Here is a 16,585-nt window from a genome sequence, read left to right as displayed (position 1 = left end):
TCAGTTGTGGCAATCATATGCATTGTTCATCAATATTTAAATATTTAATGAGGTTGTGTTTTGCTAGAGTTTCTCTCTCACCAGGATCTTCTTGTGTCAGTGTTACATTTTCAAGCGTGATCTCTGAAGCTGGTAATCTAACAGTGGGGAAAGCGCACTTTAATAGCACAATATATTTTGAGTTTGAGCTTGCAGGTACATTTAAAAAGGTCAATCTGTGCTTCAGTGTAGTTATTAGACATCAATGGAGCAAAAGATAGCCCCTGTTGAGTACTGTGTTCTGTGCAGTTGTAAGTGTGTGACTTGACAAATTAAGTACTAGACTTGTCATCTCGCCTGTCTCTGTTGTTTCTGAGGCAATGATCGGGTTATGCGTCGTCCTGTTTCTGGTTTTACAACTTGTTTTGCGTTGTCCTCCTCTCTTCCCCCTGACCTCCCTCCCCGTATTGATATGTCGGTTTGGGGGGGGGGGGGTGGAATTGAAACCAAACATGTTTGATTGTGCTTTGGGGATTGCCTTTTCTGTATCGATGAATTTGGTCTAAAATAGTCCCCTTGGATGCTGTACCGGCATGTGCTGATTGTGTGGTATCTATAATGCCACAGTAAGCCACACAACTGCTAGGCTTTTGCCCTTGTGCCATCTCTTTTCAGTCCAAACCCTGTGCTGCAGGGGCCTCCTACTAACGCTTGCCCACCATTCCTAATTTTTTTTTTAAATACTGGTTGATTGAATTCTTTACAAACAGAAAGGCTGTATTGCTTCTCCTTGGCAGCAACCTATCTTTGTTTTGAAAACTACATTGGTAAGGTTTTTGCAACAAATTAGCTTATTCTGATTTAATATACTGTGTATCTAATGGGGGGTTAACCAGCCTCATTTGGTACTTACGTTTCTTACAGCAAAGACTTCCAAGAATATAGAAATCATTTTCTCTTGATACTGTAAGGTTTTCCATACTGATACTTGACTGCTGCTTACAGCTTCATGTCCCAAGTCGGATGCAATCCCAAGCTATCACTCATGTTCATATTAAAACTGATCTACCCTCCTGGTGGATATTCTCAGCTACCTGTCTGGGTAAAACAAGACCTCTTTAACAATATTTCACTTCTTAGGTATTAACTACTTAATTTGTGACATCCAAGAACCTCTTAGTTTGAAGTCAGTAGGTACCTGCTTGTTTCTAGCCCACTACTCTTAGTCTCAAAAACTGTCATGTTATTAGGTCCCTTTACCACATGCAGCATGGATTTCTCATCTCCCAACATCACTGAGATTCTTATACCTGCTCATATAACACATACATGGGAAATAGTTTCTTTCTCTGATATAATTTGGCTCTCATCTTTGATTGTAAGGCACAAGAGTTTGAATCCAGCTGGAATCTCATGGGGATCACTTTATATTACTAATTTGTATCAGAGATGTATTGTTAACAAGATCTAATGGCTTGTCCTTCTGTTCTTCTCTCCCCGGTTGAACCTGATGCTCATTAATTTTGTATGCATTGGACTAGTTCACATTGGACTATAAAGTTTTAACCAACTACCGTCCAATTGCTGGACTTCTACGCCCTGCCAAAATTCTTGAAAAAGCTGTTACCACATACAGCTGCATGATTACTTGGAAGCTCATGCTTATTGGAGCCCTACCAGTCAGGATTTAGGCCAGGCCACGGCACAGAGACAGCCTTTCTGATGTCTGGGATGATCTTCTTTAAGCGACCGATAAGGGCGATATCAGCATGCTCGTCATGCTTGACTTGTCAGCCACTTTCGATACAGTGGATTTTGGCATACTTAAATCCAGATTGGTTTCAGTAGCTCATATGACTGAAGAGGCCATTAAATGGGTCAGTTAATATTTTACTAACTGATCCCAACAGGTCATGGTTGGCCCATACTTTGCAGAAGCATTGCCAGCAATGTGTGGTGTGCCACGGGGTTCATCACTATCGCCTCTAGTGTTTCATGTGTATATTTGTCCACTATTAAAAATCCTTGCTCAATTTGATCTGCAGTACCATTCACATGCAGACGATACACAGATTTACATCGGCCTAAAACAACCATTGGAGTCAGTGGAGCGAGCCATGAAGTGTGCAGAAAAAATATGAATTTGGATGCTTGATAATAAACTTCAACAATACTAACTGATGTTATCGTCTTCGATTCTGAAAATAAATTGGCCAATCTTCTGCCATTGATGCCTTGTCCTACTTTATTTGGAATTGCGTCTAAATTTACTGAGTCTGTAAAAAATCTTGGATGTATCTGGCATTCCAGCTTCGGCTGTAACCTACAGGTAAACCAAATTAAGTCATTTAATTTTCATCTGAACCTTCTTAAACCTTCACTCCCCCTTATCTCAGAGATGATCACCCAATAGTGGTAGGGACTCTCACAAACACCAAATTGGACTATTGCAATGCCCTTCTGTCTCATATACTGAAACACGAACTTCTGCACCTACAGGTGGTACAAAATTCAGCAGCTCGACTGATCTTCTCAATCCCACGTAAATCACCAGTCTCAGACTTTCAGAGAAGTCGTCACTGGATGCCGGTTCAGCAGCAAATCCAAATTGAGATTGTATGCCTTGTGTTTAAATGCATCCATGCCACTGCCCCAGCGTATCTTACATCTAAGATCCAGACTCACTGCCCTGGGCATATACCTTGATCTATGGGACAAGGGTTATTGGTAATGCTACTATCCAGAACTACCATGTGGGGAGACAGGCGGTTTTCCATCATGGGTCCCTGTGTCTGGATTTCTCCTCCGCTATCACTGCGTCAGATCAACTGCCTGGTTTTCTTAAGGAAACAACTGAAACCTACCTGTTTAAGTAGTTTCATGATCTATGATTAAATATGTTTCTTTACTGTTCATGTCTTAAAGTTCCATCTGCACCTAGATGCAGTCTATGCTGGGTTCCCTCTGGGATTTGCGCCTTACAAATGTTAAAATCAAATCAAATCATTGATTCAACATTCAAAGGGTGTTTTGCATTTGTATTATTCATGGATTATGTCGGATTGTATTTCATTTTATCCTAATCACAAGTACTTTAATTCCCTTCAGGATTCACATTTCGGGTGATTGTCAAATTGCCATAAAGGTCAACCGATGTATTTTTGCCACAGCCTTGAAAAAGATCTGTATTCTGGTCGAAACCCATGTCGGCTGTCCTCTGCAAATGCTTTAATTTGGCTGTTCTTTGTATATGCTTCCATTTGTATCTGCAGGCTCCACCTGCTTTGATGTTCTTTTTCATTTGTGATGACTCCAGTTTGATGACACAATAAATCATACCTTTTGTTCACCATATCTATTCCATGCGCACAGTTTCCTATGGTATTTGTTTAATGCTCATGGATTTTTGCCTGGCCTTTAGGGTGTAGGTCCTTACCCACGCACATGCAGCGGGATGTAGTCTAACATGTTTCACTAATAATTGCAGACCCAGTGCAGGTGATTGTATAGTTCATCTCCCTCCCCCAGTGTTTCAATTATCACTGTGATTTCACCCTTAATATAATAAAGGTATTAATGAAAACACATGTTCTAGTATATACCCCTTCTTATAATGAATCAATCAAATAAAAACAAAAACAACTTCTTAAAACCTCACCCCTTTCTCAATGTGAAATCAAAATATCAAATCCAATGGAAAGGCCACCTAAGAAAAATCATCATGGTATCTCATGGTTGTAACAAAAGCCTTAAAATCGATTTGGTGTCAATTGGATAACCATGATGCACACATAGGCAAAATTCAAATAAGTGCTTCCATATAAAGAACAATGAAAAAGGATCCTCTCATAAAGCAAAAAGGAGAAGCTTTTGGAGTCTCTTGTCATGTCTCGCATGTCTATGGCATCACTGGTGGCATGTTCACGGCGTGTGGGTTTCTTCTCTCAACATGGTGTCTCTTGCGCCGAGTGCAGGTCTAGTGGTCAGAGAAGGTGGATGCAGAGGAGTTTGTCTTCCTTCTTCATCATTGGATCTCGTGAAATCTACAAGAAGACCACTTCCCAAGCTAACATTGCATTGCTACTGTTTAAGCAGAACGCTCCATACGTTTGTTCGCTGTCTTGCGATAATCCTGTCCGCATTCATCACTATCTCTATGCCCTTCTATGCTTGCTTTATGCTCTCCATTTTCATACTATTTTTTCATCTTTCCTGGTACACGTTTAGAATGCTTGTGACATCGAATTGTGGCATCGAATGTCAAGGAATCGCTTCCAGCCCTTCTTGTGTCATTACGGAGACAGATAACATCACGTCTCTTGGTGTCTCTCTCTCTGTCACAGAGAAGCTACTGAACTAGTCTTGCGAAGGTATTCCATTTGATTCATTATATTACTAGTGCACAGTTCATACGCATTGTTCTATAATTTCTCAATGCTGTCTCCATCTCTTCGGGCTGTAGGATCAGACCGTTGTGAATGAGACCTTTAAATATCAAGGGTGCTGCATTGTAGAAGCCACAGCCTCTCTTCCCATCATTCCAGCTGTATCCCTCCGGTTCCTCCGACTAACCAGTCCTCAGCAGCCCAACGTTTGAGCACTAGGGCTTTCTTCCCCAGAAGGTTTCCCTAGGGTTCTTGCCTTCCTGAGAATACCAATCAGGGGGCTAGGGACTCTGGGGCAGTACCTTGTATATTTTCCCTACTCTGCGGCAACTGTTTAGGTTAGTCAATATTTGAGCTATGCTGTATTATCATAACACCTCTATAATCAACATTGTTTTTTGCTGCAATAATCACACACCAGAAAAAGGAGGAAAGAGAGTCCCTCTCTTCTACATAAACCAGAATGGAGACAGCTTTCCAGCTTGCTTGGGTCCTCAGCTCAGCTCTGCCCCACCAGCACTCTGTGAGGATCCCGAACAGCACTCCCTTAACTACTCCCACAAACTTCTCTTTATATAATGTCTGGATTTCAAAACATTTTCCCTGAGCCCCAGAGGTCATCATAACATATTTCCCAGGAATATGTTGACACAGTTTGAAGGAGATTAGAAAAGACACTTGTTCTCCGAGAATATATTTACATATTCTGAGAGACCATGGAACATAGGCTGGAGGTCTCTGGAATACCTAACCTTGCTCGGACATCACCAGATGCCATGTCAAGCTGCATTCAGCAGCTTACAGTTCATCAGAACATTGTTTATTATTTATGGGAACATCAGGGACTATTTAGATAAACAAAACAGCCACTGGATCCCGATCCAGAACCTATGCTTACAGCGTTCTCTCGCATACCTTAAACAACTGTTTTCCTGGCTCGAAGCGCAGATTGCTCAGAGGACAGCAAAGGATTCATTTGTAATTGTTAATTTGTGCACAGTACATGGTTACTATTCAAATGCAACTATATACTGACATGTCTGCAATATATACATATGAGATTCCATGTCATTTCCACACAAAAAAGTACTTGTGGTAATTTACTTTGTGGAAATTACTTTGACTTTTTACTTCAACTTTTTTTTAATGGGGGTTCCCCGCAAGACCCCCTTCCCCCTTTCACTCCAACCCCTACCCCAAACATTTCCCCACATTTGACTATGACCGACCATACAAGCCACCCATAATGGGCACTAGCCATGGTCTGCAGCCATGGGCACTAGTCATTCTGCTTGGGACATAGACTTTGGCTATCCCTTAGGCCTCCTATGCAATTTGGAGTGGACACTGACCATGGGCTTGGTCTATGTCCAGTGGTCACTTTGCCCTGGGCATGGCTTTTGGCTTTTGACCATAACCATGTCCACCAGCCACCCATAGTATCACACAGGCCATGGCTGCAATCTATGAACATTGGTTATTTTGTGTTGAAAATAAATTCATTCAGCGGTCGGCCATAAAAGTACATATTCAGAAAACATCAGTTATAAAAATACACAATTAAACCAATTCAAACATATACAAGAAACAGCGAGAAAACACAGTGAATTCATACAAAAAGAATTTTAAAAGGTTGCTCACATTGCCCGGCTGAGCCTAAAGAGCTAACTCATCCGGATACACAGTTACCATGCCTAGTTGTTTTCAGCATCCTATAAGCCTCCTCAGCAGATCTTGTTTGACACTGATTAAATAGCAGTCTTGAAATACGTCTCCTTAAGGAAATATATGAAGGACAGATACAAATAAAGTGTCTAACATCCTCTACCGTAGTGATACAGAAGGCATACTTATCTGCACAGTCCTACTTCCATCGGGCAGTAAAATGATTGACCAGTAGGATTCCAAGTCTGCACTTAATCATTAAGGTCTTCTCCATCCTTTTACATGGGAAATACAGATATCAATCAATCGAGAAAACACGTGTAATCTCTAAAAACTCTAACACAGCCTTCTGTCGAAGTGATTTCTTATAGAGCTCACAAAAAACATTTATCATAGGCCTCCCTCACAACAAATTTGTAGTTGCGGCCCATCCAAAGAGGATCGCTCCACAGGGAAGGAACATTCAACAATAAGGCCATATTTTTAATGTATTGAAACCAAGGTAGATGTAATACAACTTTCTAGCAAACTAGATCATTCATTCCCTCCCAAAAAAACTACAACTACAACTACAAGTTCTCTCGTATTCCATATTCTTAACCGATAAAATATTGGATACAATTGTATCAGGTACTCCATCCTGTACCAACCCAACTCCAATTAATTTGGTAGATTAGAAGCGCAGTTAGGGAGGTTAAGGAGGCGCTTACATTTCGTGTTTTCCTCCAACACCAAACTTCACGTATTCGAGCACCCCCACAGTTCAGCTCCAAACACTTCAGCAGGAACAGCCTGCATTCTATACATTTCCATGGCAGGAGCTATACTTCTGCCACTATACTGATTATTAAAACTAATCACTGCCATACATCGCCTAGCCAGAGAAATCACACTTTTCTCTACCTGTCTGCCCCAACTATGGTTATATCGAACCAACAACCTCAGATAGATATAACTCGTCACCTGTTCCAATTTTAGATTAAATGAATAACATTTACCATTGCAATATTTTGCTTTCGATTTCGTAAAATATAGATTTTTAAATCATTTCCCTAGCAGTTCAAGAAAGCAGTCAATTGTTTTTGTAGACCGGAAGCAGCTTTGGATATCAAAATGGCACCCATCAGCATAAAGAATAATGACTCATTTTTTACAACCCAACATCACTGCATCAGTTTCCAAACTACTTATCCTGGCTGCAATGTCATTAATGAATAAACAAAATTAAATGAGGTGCCATAACACTCCCCTTTCTAAGCTTTTTTGGATTGGAACCTGAGGGGTACACTCTCCAGCCATGCCCCAACCCACCACTGCAAAATGATCTTCATATAATTGAGACATTGCAAGAATTAACATTGACGGAACCCCTACAGACTCTAACAGAGCCCACAGTTGAGGTATTGAAATGGAATCAAACGCGGTATGGGGATCAATAAAAGCAGCATATAAGGACATCGCCTTGGGCTGCACATATTTATCCAGAAGCAGGGACAGTCTAAAAGATTGATCTATCATTGATGTAGCCTTTGCAAACCCTGCCTGTGCAGTGGATAATATTCTGTTATCAAGACACCGTGACTCAAGCCTTGAAGTTAAAACTTTGGCATGTAACTTAGAGAGTGCATTTAATAAAGAAATAGGCCTGTAATTATCAGACTCTCAGGCCCCTTTTTGAAATATTGGAAGGATAATCAAAACCTGCCAACTTCTGGGAATTCTGTTTGAGGCACTCATTTAATAGAAAAAGTGGTCAAAAAGGGTACCTGTAGTTGGGGCTCCTCCTTAAACAAATCAACTGCCAGAAAATCCAGGACCGGCGATTTATTTGATTTTATGTTGGGCTAAACCAAGTTCTAACTCCCATTCTGTAAATTTCAAGGGCTCAAAAGTAGAGCTTTCCGACTCGGCTTTAGAGATGGACTGGACAGCTGGATTTACCTGCCTGTCCATCTTACCTTCACCCGGCATATCTACAAGGAACAGCAATCTAAAATGGGATAACCATTCCTGTCCCGATCTTGAAATATGCTGCACACCAGATGTCATACCTTGAGCAACCAATCTCCAGAAATCTCTTTGGTTATGCGATTGCACCGCTAATTTCGGGACTCGCCAACACTTCTCTTGCTGCTGCTCTTTCTTCTTAGCTAACAATGATTTATAATCTAAGCACTTGCTTTTGTTATCATCCCAATTTCTACAGCTCAGACTTTTTATTACCAATAGTAATTCCACCTTTGCCGCTCTACACTGTTTATCAAACCATCTAAGATTATTAGAGGATAACGTATGTGGGTTATTATTATGGGTAACATGCCCCATAAAAATACTCACAACTTGATCATAAACAGCAGATGTTTACAATCCCAGCTATCACTCACATATGCACTCATGAATGGGCCTCATTACGAGTCAGGCGGTAACTTTGCTGGTGCTTCTGGTGGGTTGCCACCGGACTCGTAACACTTTTCGGGTGCTGGACTTTCTGGTGCCACCGGTACATTACAAGTCCCTGTGGATTGGGAAGTCAGGCACCAGAAAATGTTAGTCCATATTCCCATGGGGCCCCCTAGGACACCATGGGAATGGGGACACAGAAGCACTGGCATTGTTGTTAAAGGTGCCAGTGTTTCCGTGAAAACTCTGTGGGCAGGGGCCATTAAGCCTGGCAGGTCAGAGTGGCCCAGCACAACACCCCATGCCCGCAGAGTTGTAGTGTGGCAGTCCGGAAATGGGTGCCGGTACCGTGTGACTGGCACCCATAATTCCAGACCACCGCACTTGTAATGATGGCCATGATGTGTAAGAAGTCAACATATAAAACTGGCAAAATAAATTCCTTATCCAATAAGTGCCATTTAACAGATTTCAACACTACCATTTTCTGAGTGAATTTTACCACAGACGTTAAGGCACTTACCTCCACCAAGCGTTCCAGTACATTATATATGTGTTTTAAGGGACCATGATCTCTCTCTGATCTCACAATGATCTCAAACAGGAGGCCCTATGCCAAGAGACACAAGATCCACCAACATGGAGTCAATGGGGGTCATTACGTCCCTGGCGTTAAGGGTTTAACGGGGCCGTAAAAGGTGTCGGCGCCGTTAAACCCTTAACGCCTGATTATGAGGTCCCTTTGCGGGACCCAACCTTAACGGCTGGTTTTACCAGCCGTTAAAGTAGGGTGCCGCAAAGGGACCTCGGTGCTAATTACGGTACCCCAATTTGCGGTACCGTACTTAGCGCCTTCCCCAGTCCCATTGAGCCCTATGGGGCGAAAATGGGAATGGGGAAGGGCCATGGTGAAATGGGGAAATACTGCCCCGCCAACCTTGGAATGGGGTGGTATTTCCCCATTCCACCATGGCAGACTTGTTACAACACCGGCATTAACCATGGTGCTAATAGCGCCATGGTTTAGCGCTGGGGTTGTAATGAGGGCCAATATGTGGCTGTGCTAACGTTGAGCTTTATGTGCTTTTTGTCAGGATATCCCCTTTAACCCGATCATTACATAACCTGGGTCCATATCTTTGTAAAATACTAGTACCTTACTACACATAGGATAATTCGACTGTGGAGCAACAAGGGATAGTTTGGAAATTACCCATAGTTCATCCTCTACTAGCTTTTCACTACTAACCACTGGGTCGGGTTCAGACTGACATTTAAAATCACCCGCGACAACCAGCCGATCTATACTAGCAGGCAACCTGTGCTCCGTTATAAAAGATTAAGCATTGTCCAACATCCGCTTCCAGAGACTGCCTCAGGTAGACATTCAGAAGTATGCACATACTTTTATCCTTCAATATCATTCCAATCCCAAAAGATCCAAAGAACAGGACAAATTCATACCACGACACAAAGCCCCAACAAATATTTTCAACCAGATAATCAACCCACCCTTTGGACACCCGCTTGGGCCTTCGGATGCCGTTTAAAAAAAGGTTTTCATTTTGCCTGTGTATAGCCTTCGACCAAGTCTTGGATCCCCTCAGTACCTGTAGTGTGCCATGGATATGGCCTGCAGACAAGCCAGTTTTCACTTTGGCCAAAGCATGTCTAAAGCCCAAGCCCCAGGCCACCCAGGGACTGATTGTGTCAGAAGGAACTTTCCATACTTTCACATGGGTGTTGGTAACCTAGTAGTACATGGCAGGCACTCATACTGGGCACTAGTTATGGACTATCCATGTGAAGTGATCACTTTGCTTTGTGCATGGCCAAAAGCCTGTGGCCATAGTCAATGACCTCAGTGCCTGTGGCAGAGCCTTTGTCCATGCTTCAGACCCCACAAGTCACCCACAGTGTTTGCTGGGTATGACAGTGACCACTTGTCTCCCATTCATCATGGCCCATGTGCCCAGTGGGAGTGTAACTCAGATATGAAACCATTTTCATCCACAGGCCACTGATAGTCCCACTGGCCAATTGTGACACTCGGACCACAAGGATGTGTATTCAGATTGACGCATGTAGGTCACCAGTGGACCAAAAAACCTGCTTAGGGTCCCCTTAACCATGTGGCCGAAACTGATGTTTTATTCAAATGTGGGAAAATATTGCAACCCTCTGGGGATCTCCCTCGCCACCCATAAATTGTTGGTAGCCCTGAGAATTCTGCAAAATTCTGCAAAATTCCTCACAATCTGGTAGCCTGTGGGACATTTGTTTCCTGTGGACCACACAGATGGCCCCCGTACATTATGCCTGAAACTGCTATTTTCCACTTGTTGGGGGCAAATTGTACTTTTAAATGCCCCTCCCTAACTTGGGCAATGATGGAGGTGGCCCAAAGGACTGCTATATGAACCTTTCAAAAATACAGCAGACAACCACCAAATGTCTCTGGACACAAAGGCTGCCCTTAAAAAATGAATACTCAATCTTTTTGCCTCATAATGTTACTGTGGTTTGGCAAGGGCATGGTCCAGGGATAGTCTGATTGGGTCCAGTTATCACTAACTGTTTTTTGCCTACTTTGGGCAAAACTAAAACAAACCACTGTACGGATCTGTGCCAAACCACAAAATAATGACACGGGAGACCAAACACGAGGTCTTTGCAAAGGTTTGGCATGAATCCGCCCAGCAGTTTGGGCTGTACATTTCAAGAAACACGGCCTTTCAGAAATCACATGGTAAACTCTTTTGGGACCCTGCTCTAACTTTGCCTCACCTTGATAGATCACACCACCTCCATAGTGTTCTCCGGAATCTCTGAGACATGTTTATAACTTTTGTGAAGGTTTAGTGTCGGATCATGAAATGGCGTCTAAACTGTACAAAAAGCTCTTTCTGAGCCACAGCTACAGGGTCACTGTGGTGAACAAAGTGTAGCAAGGCTACACATTCATATGCAGCAGCAAGTTAGTCATGGGCGCCCCTCTATGAGAACGAACCCGGCGAAAATGGCCTGTTCTATGGGGTGGTACCAACTCTAGAGTCCGCAGCCACATTTTAGCTCACTGTACCTTTCACCGGTGGGAAATATCCATTTGTGGCTGCAGACTCTAGAGTGGGTACTATCCCATAGGACAGGCCATTTTTGCCATGTTCGTTCGCATAGAGGGGCGGCCATGACACATTTTTTGATTTTTGATTCATAATCATATTGATTCCCAGGTGATGGATGGTGGTCGACTGGTGACAGAAGGCTTACATCCATGGTCCAAATTCCTAAATCATCAGTGCATCCTATTGAGGGCACTAAAACAGTACATATGGTTAGTTGCTCTTGTAGCATGTATGAAGTGCAGCAGTCAGCAATGGCCCCTCTGTGTTCAGTACGCTTTTCTATGCATCAACTGTAAGTGGAAGGAATTGCACAGTGAATAAAGGCAGGGCATGCAACTTTTCGTGGATAAGGCACACACGGGCACTGTGTGCCTGGCAAGTCCATCGACTCTTTACCGTGAACAGGATGCATATGTTCACCACAACTTATACTGCACTATAAAACACCCCAGAAAAGGCATTGGGGAGGATGCATGAAACTGGTTTCCAACTGATACATGAACAATAAGCATAAAAGTTGGAAAAGGGAACTGCATTTGCGTGCCCTAGATCACAAAATAATATTGCACTTGCCCTATTTGCCCTTTGGGCCTGTAAATGGCTTTGTGCTCATGCTGTTGGGTCAGCCACACATTTTCCCAATTGGGCGGCGGCAGTGGGTAGCCATTGCATATGTCAGAACATCATTCATTTATGAAACTGAGCAATTTCATACACCTGACTGCAGGCTCTGCCTTTGGGCAAGGGACTGGTCCCACCTGGTGTAGTGAAGAGGACACCCACCTGGTGTAGTGAAGAGGACAAATCAGAAAAGGGCCGTTTCTGACTTCGGTGCGATTTCATTCAGTTCCCTTTACCAACAATCCTGCACTGCAAGAGTGCTACTGTAGATTCCCACACGTCCACCCCTGTGTTAGGGTAATACAAATAAGCCTCATTCCAGGGGACCGGCCCTTTAAGGATTATCCTCTGCAAGCAAGTGGGTGGCGTGATGAGGGGCCTGTTGATGTGATAGGGACCTTCCATACCTGGACATCGGTGTTGGGAACACAGCAGGACCACGTTGCAACTGTTCCCGCCACTGGTGCTACTGAAGACCTCCCATTTGGAGAAGACATTTCACTTCCTGTTCCTATTGCTCACTTGCTCAGGAAGAACAGAAGGGAGAGTGGGCATTTGAGAAATATGCCACAATGCAGCACTTGCTCCGGGATGCTGTCGTCCTTCTCTAAAGAGAACGTTTTTACTTTGAAATACACAAAGACCAAAATGCATTTAAGGAAATATGACAACGGGAATTGCAAATAGGTGGTAATCTTGCACGGCTCAGGTCTAAGCATGCACTCGTCAGCTTCCACCTTGTTCATCATAACAGTCCAATTTGAACATTATCCGTCAAAGCTGCAAAAAGCTGTCACAAAACGCAAAGGAAGTTCACAGATATGATGGAGTGTTTTTCTGAAGGTCGAGAAGCTGACCAGTCGCCAAACTGCATGAATGAAAGAGATTGTTAGCAGTTCTCTGCTGCTTCCTGTTTCCGTCACGCGAGTCCGTGCTTCTGTGGTTTGACGTATCTGTTATAGAGCTGTGGAGCAGCTGGGTCAGTTCAGATCAGCCCCCCTCCAGCCCTCTCAACCGCCTCTCACACACACAACATCATAGCTAATGTCCTCGACGTTTGGCCTAATTGAAGATGCAAGGAGGAAAACACCTCACTAACGGCCTCATTAAAGCGTAACAAAGATGTGCAGGGGATCCTGGAAAGGGCAGGTAATTGCGAACAGTAGCTATGTCAGAACCCACTGCCCGTGAACTGCAGCGCCGGCTTAATCCAGAACAGATGTGGGCCCAAGAGAGCCCTGGATATGTGAACATCAATCGACTCCCTAATGCCACAGTAACCATTTTTCATTAACTACAAAGTGGCCTGTCACTGGGCTGCGCTCGCGGTGCTAAGTGATACTTCCACTTCTGGGGCTGTCCTCCTAGGGGGCTCACGCAGGACACAGGATGCAACACATTTCCAAAGGAAATTAATAAATTCGAACCACATACAGGCTCTAGGTTAGCTGTAGTTGACGGTCATTCGGTGTAACTTTTTTGAAAGGTGTTGGCTGACACTGTGCACAGTGGTAGGTGGGGATATCGGCGGGTGGTGCGAATTGAGAAGGCGCCTCCTGGACAAAGAATCTGATGTCTTTGCAAAGCGTGAGGTGTTGTACAGATTGCACTCTCACGTGCTGCAAAAACGATGTGAACCTAGGGAAGATTACAGAAACTTTGCACCGGGGCATACCATTACGTATCAGCACTGGGGGAAACTTTGCTCTGGTGCAAAAAATGCATTAAAAGTGAATTTCTTTTGCACTATTAATATTTATGCCCTAGTAGTTTTGCCGTGAAAAATGGCACTAGTCACGGTGCAAATGTTTTCTAATGTGGCCCCAATGTTTTGCAAAAGGGTAAACTTTGCCCTTGTGCTAATACCGTGCACCTTTGCACTTGCACGGGTGCAAAGAATCTGTAATCTGGCCACCGGAGGGCAAACAGCTAAATTTATAAAAATAGTTATACACTCTAGTTGGAAAAATAGACCCCAGTTAAACAGTGCCACGTCCTGCAGAAAATAAATTGTAGTTGCATTTGTATTTATTTAGGAAAAGGTTAGCTCTTCAGACAGAAATGCAGTACATAGGAATAACAACACTGGGCCTCGTTACAAGTCAGCCGGTCTGGCAACAACAGTGGCGTAAATCCGCCGCCACCGTTGTTTCCAGACCATCTGATTCCGACTCCTGCAGGCGGGAGGTATCACTCCTGCCAGGTCTGACTTGGCGTGAGTAACACCACCCGCCTGCAGACGGACATGGAAACACCAGCTCTGTCATAGACAGAACCAGTGTTTCCATGGTCCTCATCGCCATGGAGTCCTATGGGGGTGTAATGCCCCGGTGATTCCGGCAATCACGGAGACGGAATGGAATTACCGGTCTGGCGGCAGCCTGCCAGTTTTTACGGCACGGCTACCGCCGGACTCGTAATGAGGCCCAGTGTCTTTAGCAGCCACCTTTATTGGGCGTTTTGCATAAGGCGGGGTGGAACATGAGTACCTTGAGAAAATGTTGGTGCAATGGGGAGGTCACTAGTGGGAATATTAACTGGGGACAGCACCATAAGACCACATAGGTTCTATACTGTAAATACATTATGTCACTGTAACTTTGAATCTTTACTCCATTTTTTGGACAGCACTGGTGAGAATGGTAATTGAGAAAGGCTCCTTAAAATTTCAACAAGACCACCGATGTTCAACTCAATACAAACTATGAGTATTCAATTAATGCTTAGTAATAAACATAGGTTCATAGTGACTGTTTCGACAGTTAAAGTTTTGACTGGTGAAAGTTCTGACACAAAAGTGTAACACCTATTTAACTATACCAAATTGAAATAAACCCTTTACTATTTAAAACTAAAAAAATTAGACACTTTTGTTTTCGGCACTTTTGTGTCAAAACATTTACCTGTCGAAACTATTTTTTCAAAACTTTGACTGGACACCATAAACATATTCGAGGGTTTCAGACATTGTTAGACGGTGCTGAGAAGGGTTGGGAAAGCATTTATGTTTAGTGCATATATTATACTGGAGTTGTAGTTCACATATGTAAATGTGAATAGCATAATCACAGATACAATGGTTAAAAGTCACAAGTAGTGACTATTGCACTACACACACCCAGTAGTGTGGCATATCAGCAATTAGACTCAAAGTTAGCCTTGTCACTTGACACGTTTCGGTCATAGGACCTTCGTAAAAAAACAAACAAAATGTAATATATTCATTAGAATAAATCATTAACCTTGAAGACACTAAAAATCACAACGTTTCACCCCACACCTCAAATGATTGGCATTTGTAGTATCTGTCGTAGGATCTGTATCCACAGATCGATTTACATATTAGATACAGGAAAGTCATTGCATATATATACATATATATATATATTACACAGCCACGGTAGTGGCTGTATAGTTATCGTTAAATTGCTGTTTCCATAAGAAGAGCACTTTTTGGCCAGCTTATAACTCCACTTCCCCTGGACGAATCCTCACCAAACTTTGCAAAAAAAGTTTATGGGGTACTCTGAATTTTTATTGTAAAGTTTGGTGATGTTTGGTGCAGGGGGGCAAAAGTTATGGGGGGGGTCCCAAAACGTCTTTTTTTCTCATAGACTGAATGGGGGAAAAACTTGGCGCATGCCTACAAGTCAAACCGTTGGATGGATTGTCACCAAATTTGCGGCAGGGGCTTCATCCCAAAAGCGTGCTTTTGTAAATTTGGTGACAATCCGTCTAGTAGTTTCCTTTAAAACGACCAAAAAATATGTCTAAAAAAATTAGTGATATCTATGTCCGCTCCGCGGTCACACTTCCCTGTTTGCTCCGCGGACAACATACCGATTGGCCAGGGGGTGGCGTCATGACCGCGGACACGTGACGTCTTTGCCGATTGGCTGCAGCGAGCCGTGATGTGCGTCAGAATGTGTGGATGCGCACAACATCGTGGATCCGAAGACAGCACGGGCGCCACCAGAGGCGAAATGTTGTTTTGGAAACTGTTTTGCTCTCCTACAGTGCGTGGGGAAGTTCACAGAGTAAGAGATGGGTTAAATAATGTACTTGTTTGAGCGGCAGGTGTTAATGATGTATTCTCCATGCAAAATGCTGTTTAGGAAACTATTTTTATCTCCTACAGTGCTTGGGGGGGTTCAGAGAGTAAAAGATGGGTGAAATACTGTACTTGTTTGGCCGGCAGGTGTTAATGATGTACTGTCTATGGCCATCTTGTTCGGGATGTTTGTACATGCACAAAATGAGGGGTCTAATAAGGGTAGTATTTCAGTCCGTGCTATGTACAGGCACCTTGAAACTGTTCTAAGGACACCCGTGGTGTTAGCGACCATTGAAATTGAGTACATGCCGTTATTACGTTATTTTTTCCCATGAGTGTGCTATTGATTAGTACGC

The sequence above is a fragment of the Ambystoma mexicanum genome, chromosome 4p (assembly GCF_040938575.1).
Source record: "Ambystoma mexicanum isolate Mex_15411 chromosome 4p, UKY_AmexF1_1, whole genome shotgun sequence".
NCBI classification, from domain to species: Eukaryota; Metazoa; Chordata; class Amphibia; order Caudata; family Ambystomatidae; genus Ambystoma; species Ambystoma mexicanum.
The sequence above is the reverse complement of the archived record's forward strand: the minus strand, read 5'-3'. Positions refer to the sequence as shown.